We start from the raw sequence: 8,136 nt of genomic DNA, 5'->3' as shown, positions 1-8,136 counted from the left end.
TTATTTTTGGGAGTTTATTTTACAAATTGACAACATTAGAAGGTTTAAGATGGATAAAATTTAAATTTGGGGAAATACTTATTAATTATTAAAAGTTAGATGACTTAATAAGATATCATATGAATCTTGGAGGACTTGATAGCAAAATGGTTGAGTGGTGGATTACCAGTGGCACTTTGCATGCCATTTCTTCATTATTCATATTATATACATACACAAAAGCAAGCTAATTGGGGCAGAAACAGTGAAAAATCCGTAGAAAGAAAGGAAGAAAAGAGGAAGAGAAAGGAGAAAGGAAAAAAGGAAAAAAAAAAAAAAAAAAAGGGAAAAAAAAGAAAAAAAAAGAAAAAAAAAGAGAAAAAAAAAAAAAAAAAAAAAAAAAAAAAAAAAAGGGAAGAAGAGGAAGAAAAAAATAGAAATTTATTTCCAATGTGTTAGAAATTAAGTGGTCTACATTATTAGGCTTGAATTCCTCAATTTTGAAAGGTAAGTAAAAAGTTATTTATTGTTAAGTTATATTTGATTTTATAGTTTTTATATTGTTAGACTAAATTTAATTTTATTGAAGGGGTTAAGTGTTATAAACTATGAAATTGAGTAAGATGAAAGAAAAACTAGTTTTAGTTATTAAAGAGACTGTAGAAATCACCCAAACGTGAAATGATTAAGTTTGGGTATCGCCTATTTAATTATTGAATTTAATTAAAATAATTAATTGTTTATTTAAAAATTATATCGTATTTCAAGCGACGATACTGACATCAGAACAGCTTACCAACCGGGCTGATTTTGCGAACATAGTACTGTGAGTGGAAAAATATAAATATTTTTAAAGTATTTATAAATTAAATTTATTGTTAAAATATGTGCAATTATGTGTTCGAATTACATGGTTATTATGGAAATATTTTTTATTATGATACATATGGGATTTCAAAGATTGTATACGGTACATTGTGAATTGGAATATAAGATATGATTTTGAGATCGACCAGAAAAGTACCCGTGATGATATATTTCTTCTAGTTCACTGAGGGGTCTTGACCGTGTTCTATACTAAATTGAGGGGTCTTGGACCGGGGATGTAGGGGTCTCGACCGTGTACATATAGTTTACTGGGGGCCTTGGCTGTATTCTAGAATTGATTATGAGAGGTCTTTGAAACCAACTTTCGTTCACGGAAGGGCCAAAGGCCCATGGCGAAAGTTCTTAGCTCGAGAGGCGGATTATATATTTCAGTCAGAGGGTACATTTTTGGTGGATTTTTCAGCACATTTGATTTGATGAGATTATAGCATGATTATCCGCTGATATTATATCATAATTTTGAGATGATATTTTACGACCTTATGTGAATATATCACTTTTGGTTATAATTACATGATGTTATCTTGTAAATTATCAAATGATAAGAACTCGATTTTCGATAGAAATGTAAAATTGAAAAAGTATAATTATTTTCGAACTTCTCCACTCACTGAGTTATCAACTCATATATTTTTCCACGATTTTTCCTACAGGTAGCAATTAATTCTTTTTAACTGGAAGAGCCTAATAATTTCCAAATGAGAGCCACACGACATGTTGAATATTATAACTCATATTAATGAAGCACGAAGTTAATATTTTGGGCCCATCACATTATATTTTACATAAGCATTTGATTTTGTTGCATTTTTAAAATAACTCATAGTTAGCCTTGGTGATAAATTTGACATCTAGTCAGCATCTATCATCAGTGCTCGTCACGTTTCGAGTTTACTAGGGTGATTCGGGACAGGTCATGTCACTCCACGCATTTATCACAACTTCATCAATTCTAAGGTATGAATTTGTTCTATTCTTCTCAATTGAAATTTTGGTTCGATTTTTGAATCTGAATGTGTGCTAGATTCATACATATATACTGAGGAGATTGGGCAATAGGTAGATATGGATTGATGTTATTGGATAATGATTGTGCTGTGGGATGATTCACTTTTCAATTTATGAGATTCCTAGGGCTCAAATATAATGCACGTGATGTGTTTGATGAAATGCCTAAACGACATGTTTGAGGCATTTTTGTAAACTGTACATGTATAGTTAATGAGATGTGAATTGTCTTGTATTTTACTATAGAACTACATGGAAATTAACTTGGAAAACACCGAATCCCAATTTGACCACACGAAGGCATATGGCTAGGTCACATCACGGCACCTCACGTCACCCATTTCGGCACGTAATTTGACAACCCAAATGAAGCCCAAATGATTTGAAATTTAGATATGAGCTAGAATAATATGGATACTTTCATGTGCCCAGAGGTCGGTCGGGAAAAAATTGATATTTCTCGGTGGTGCCCGGGGCTAAAAGTCCCCACTTGGTCTTGGGTCAAAATTTCAAAAAAAAAAAAAGTGCATGTTTGGGCCACAGTTTATGAGTTTCTCATATTTATGCAATGGTGATACTATATTGAACTCATTCATTGAACACTACACTCTTACATGTTATATATGCACTTTGAAGTAAGTTTGGGGGATTTTGCACTTCACAGCCATCCTTACTCGTTTTCTTAATTATCATAAGTCAAGAGCCTGATACACCTCTTTTCTTACCTTTGCAAAATGCCGCCAAAGAGAACATTGAAAGGAAAAGAGAAGGTTGGTTCCGCATCTGGCACAGCCCGGACTAGAGAGCCCGAAGAGGGTGTTAGGAGATTTCTATCCTCAGACACATCGGCCCGTTACGTCAATGTTGTCCGCGAGTGGCCACTCATCCCCGAAAGGCCAGTTAAGTTGGAAGATTTTCCCGATTTTGAATTAGTTTACTTAATCCATAACTATGGTTGGGAGAAAGTGATTGAAAGACCGCATCTAGTGTATGAAAATCTAGTGAAGGAGTTCTATGCCAACTTCAATATAGAAATCGACACTCCTGGATCAGATCATCTACATCAAACATGGGTTCGGGGTAAATGGATTATGTTCACACCAGAAGTGATTCATGACTATTATCAACTAACCCGGAATAATGTGGTCCCAGTCCCACATAATTTCAGTTGTATTGAGGTTGCAGATGTATTATTGGGACGTAAGAATGCTTGGCCTCTACCGACTGCAGATTGGTATCAGATTGATCTCACCCTATTTATAGCTATCCTATGGTTATTCATATGCCACAAAATCGAGCCCATATCCCATAGGACGACATTCACAAATCAAAAGGCGGGGTTTATCTATCATTTGGTTCGGGGAAACAAGATTGATTTGGCCACATACATCTACAACCAAATATAGAATATAGGCATATAGGGAGACAGGCACACCTCGTTGATTTTCCCAAGTTTGATAAGTGGGATATGTAGAGCTGTAGGCATACAAGTCTAGCCGAGGGAAGCACCAGAAAAACCAAGTCCCTATATCAAGTGCCTCACACTAGAGGCCCAGGACTGAGCCAAAGTTAAACATCAACAAAAGTTAGAAAACGAGCGACACTGACAACAACAGGCTAAGGAAGGACAAGCAGCTGAGAACTTCGAGATGCCACAAGTTCCTCCACCACCGGTTGACATTGATACCCAGTTATTGAGGCAGATGTTTACTACTATGATAGGACACAGCCGAGACATGCAGAGTCTTCAGCAATCATTTGGAGCAATGAGAACCACCATCCAGCAGGTGCAGAATGATATAGCAATCACAATAAACTTCACATCCAATGCCAGCAGTGTGTCCCTTGCAGCAAGAAGAGAGATGAGTACCTTTAATGGGAGATTGAAAATGTACGTTGGTAGGATGGACGGTATACAATGGCAAGTGAATGAGACATGGGACCGTTTAGGAAGCTTGGAGACCAGGGTTCAGGCCATGCAGGTGGAGTAGACCTAGCAGTCTGACCTATTGAGAGAGATTTTATCCCGCCTTCCTCCTCTTCCGGAGATGATGCTGCAGGACCCAGCCTCCCATCACAGCCACCGTATTGATCAAGGGAGTCTTGTTCACCTCATTTTGCTATTTTGTGTTCATGTTTTTTTTTTAAATTATGCCATTTCAACTTTAATTTTTACATTGAGGACAATGTACTGTATAAGTTTGGGGAATGGTGGAATAATTTAAAACAAATAGTCGACATGTAATTATTTTGCATTTTCACAGTCCATCGTTATTGTTGACTAATTGTTGCATGATGCATACTTGATGAGTGAGTGTTGATTATACTTTTGTATGCTTGTGTGGGCTTGATAGCCTTGCCCGCTATGATGTGATTATTGGATTGGTAAAATTCATAAACTTTCATAAACTTTAGGTATAGTGCTGAATAGATTAACCAATACATGTGATGCAATACTTAACATTATCTATGCATGCTATTCATGCTTGACATGTTAGGTAAATGACTGGATTTTGAGCATAAAGTAGGAAAAGAATGATAACCTTCTATTGAATTAACACGTAAATCACCTTAAGACAGTTTGGAATTGGTTGAGCTATTATAGGGAGCATTGAGATAAGCGGGGGCTCCGTGCATAAAATTTTATTGTGTGGATTGCCTAAACCAGTGAGGTGAAGATTATGTGAAAATCTTAAATTGGGGATTGATTTTGGAAACTAAATGTCTAGAACAATAAGGACATAAAATTAATTTGTGAGAATAAGACACTTCTTTTCATGCATTTATGACTCGAGCAAGTAAGCCTGCAAGGATATTTCAAAATTTGGTGCCCTAAGGTTAACTAGCCTGGGAGTCACCAGCTTAAAGCTCGCTAAAGGGGTCATATAGAAAGCAAGAGGGAAAGATGTTAATAAAAAGTCATCTGATCAAACCTTTATAACTCGAGCGAATAAGCCTGCAATGGTTTAAAACTCAGTGCCTAAAGCCAACTGGTTTGGGAATTACCGGCCTAAAACTCGTTACATGGGTTATATAGAAATCAAATGAGAAGATGATAAAAAAAAATGGAAAGTGAGAAAAACAAAAGAGAGACAATAATATGAAGAAAAACCTTTAGACATTTGGTTGAGGAAACTATACCTTTGAAGCGAGGCAAGTAACCTATTTTAATCTTGAGTGTCGAAGCAATCAAACTTGGAAGAGCCTTCACTTGTTGAAATGTAAACTTGTGATAGTGAGATTAATCCAAACTATGAGAGGGTGAGAACTACAGCTATGTAAACTCCTAATTTTAAAACACAACCCCGGGATAATTGAGTGAAAAGAATAAATTTGGGAAGTTGTGTATCTCTCGAGCGAGTAAGGATACGTTGGCATGAATTCACACACACACGTCAAGTATGCATTTAACAGGTAAAGTTTGATGTCATTTTTGCACTGATAAATTTTCATAAATTCAAATACTTAGTCCAATCCTAAGCCACGGAAGGGTATTAAGCCATGTTTGTTCATAATTAAATCACTATCTTGTTTGAGGACAAACAATAGTTCAAGTTTGGGGGGTTTGATAAGTGTGTTTTTGCACACTTATTTAGATCACAAACATAACTTAATTATGAGCAAAATGTTTGAATCATGACTTAATCTCGTTGAATTCATGCAATGTAGGTGTTTCTATGGAAATGGTGAAATTCAGGAGAAAAGAGCCGAAAAAGGACTAAAATGGAACAAAGTGATAGTTCAGGGACTAAGGATGCAAATATTCAAAAGTTGAATTAAAAGGCAACCCGGGAATGCAAATGTGCTAAGTATGACTTGAAAGCGATACAAGATGATTGGAAGAAGAAGGAATTGCAAAGAGACTAAAATGAAGAAAAATGAAAGTTCAAGGATCAAAATAGACATTTTACATAGTTGGTAGCACTATGTGACTGCATAGTGCTACCCTCTATGCGGTCACATAGAGGCCTCCCGAGAATTTTTTGTCAAATTTTTTTACTCTATGTGACCACATAGAAATGTACTATACGGTCGCATAAAACAAGTTCTGGGCCCGATTCTACAGTTTTCTTATAGGATTGAAACTTTTTTGGTAACTTAATTTTCACTTGATATAAATACTAAAAGACGTCCAGAAAGAAGCAGAACGTATTGGAGGCAGAAAAACACTCCTTGGAGAGGATTTTGAGCGCAAGAACGAAGATTTACACGAAGAGTTTCAAGATTTCTCAAGATTTCATAACTCGGTGATGCCTTTTATCCAAAATATGATGTATTATTTTATTTAACCATGTTAGCCTAGATTTTCATGTGCTAGGAGATCGATGTATCATATAATTTGATTTTTAATTTTCTAGTTTTGCAATTTGACATTAAGACATATTTCCATTATTTTAAATGATTTATATGCAATTATTGTTTCCTCAATTAAAAGCCCATAATTGTGTGAGTTTGGGTTATTTATTCTCGCATTCGAGAGAATTGGAATATATACGACATAATATAAATTATCGTAGGGTCCGATAAGGTATAGAAATATACCGATATGCTCTACGGGAATCTTTAAGTGTTTATATAAAACCCCATGCATTTTTACATATGCACTTGCCATAGAAATATAAGTCGGTGGTATGTAGAAATAGATTCGATACATCTCGAGAGAGAGTATTAGATAGACTTAGGAACATTGATTCGTCACAATTGAAGTGTGTTGTCACACTGTGAAACTAGGGTTTTAAAATGATAATTGCATGGGAAATCGTGATCCTAATGTATTTAAGGCGAGGTTTTGGCTTCACAAGATGGGAAGCTTATATGTGAGACACAATGAATGCTCGACTTGATGTTGTATTTCGGCAGGAACTTCCTGAGGTATGAATTTATGCTTCTACAATGTATTTAAACAATCAAAATCAGAGAACAAAGTAATTTAGTTCAATGTTCTCTAGGACGCCTTGTTATCCAGTTTCCTTTCTTTACTCTGGGATGAGTTTACTTCTTCCCTCCATTCTGCCCTATCCCCCTAATCCGACCACCACAACACATTAAAAGGAACATGCCCCACAAATAGAAATAGAAATAGAAATAGAAACTTTAAGCATAGTTTTTTTTATCCTTGGCAGTTTTGATAGATCTTTGTGCTCCATGAAGATTCGCAAGAAGCTGGTGAAGTGAGTTGTTGACGAAATTTATTTGCAATAAATAAGCATAGTTTTCTGTATTAGGATGAGGTCGAGATGACTCGTTCTCTCTCCTCCAACGGCAGTTACATTAACATAGGTGTTATACATAACCTTATGGTTTTTTATAACATGAGATCTCAGGATTTTGGAATAAATGAATGTAAAACATTTAATTTTGTTAATTGAACTCACTTTCAGAATACCCCGTATGAAATTTCTAGCATTTTTTTTGTCTGATTTCTGCAGATATGATTTCAACGTAATTACTATAATTTAAATTGCGATGAATATGAGTTAAAAGAATGATCAACATTATGTCCGACTCGTGGCAAGGACCAAAAAAGTGAAATTTAGTGCAAGATCTCCCAAATTACTTTAAGATGTTGACAATAGACTCCACATGGTTAAAAAATAAATAAAGATGAAAGGTTACGAAATATTCATCCGTTGTATGATTTTCTCTTAGCTATTAGACAAAAAAAAGTCCGGTCATGAATTGATATTATTTTTATATTATTCAAACTAAGGTCAGCAGAATCAACATGATATTCGACTTTTTTGAATTTTACAGAATATTTTTGAGTTTCATTTTCATATAAAATAAAATATCACTTTAGCTACTCGCCTATAGCTAGGTTATCTCAAATCTCAGATAGAACTCCTTTCTTCAATATTTTGGGCATTTCTTTATTAAAATATATGTTGTTGACCAAAAAATAAAAAAATCATAATTATCGCCTCGAATTATCCAAAGTGTGATTTTGTAAATAATCATATTGGTACACATATGTACATACAAACATAATATACATGGTTTGTCGACTATGAAATGGAAACAAAATGACCAATGTTATATTGACAATTAATGCTTAAAATCGAAACTTCCACTTCGTCTTGGTCGAGACCTTGGTCATTTCCAACCCTACACCAAAATTTACAATATTTTGTGCCAAATCTTGCACCAAATAGAAAATCATCTCCAATTTATTATACCAAAAGTTGCACCAAATGAATAGTGTTTAATAATTTTCTTCATTTTTTTTTAAATTCTTAACAATTCATTTATCTAAAAAATTAT

This window comes from Olea europaea, unplaced genomic scaffold (assembly GCF_002742605.1).
Source record: "Olea europaea var. sylvestris unplaced genomic scaffold, O_europaea_v1 scaffold231, whole genome shotgun sequence".
NCBI lineage: Eukaryota > Viridiplantae > Streptophyta > Magnoliopsida > Lamiales > Oleaceae > Olea > Olea europaea.
Note: the sequence above shows the minus strand (reverse complement) of the source record.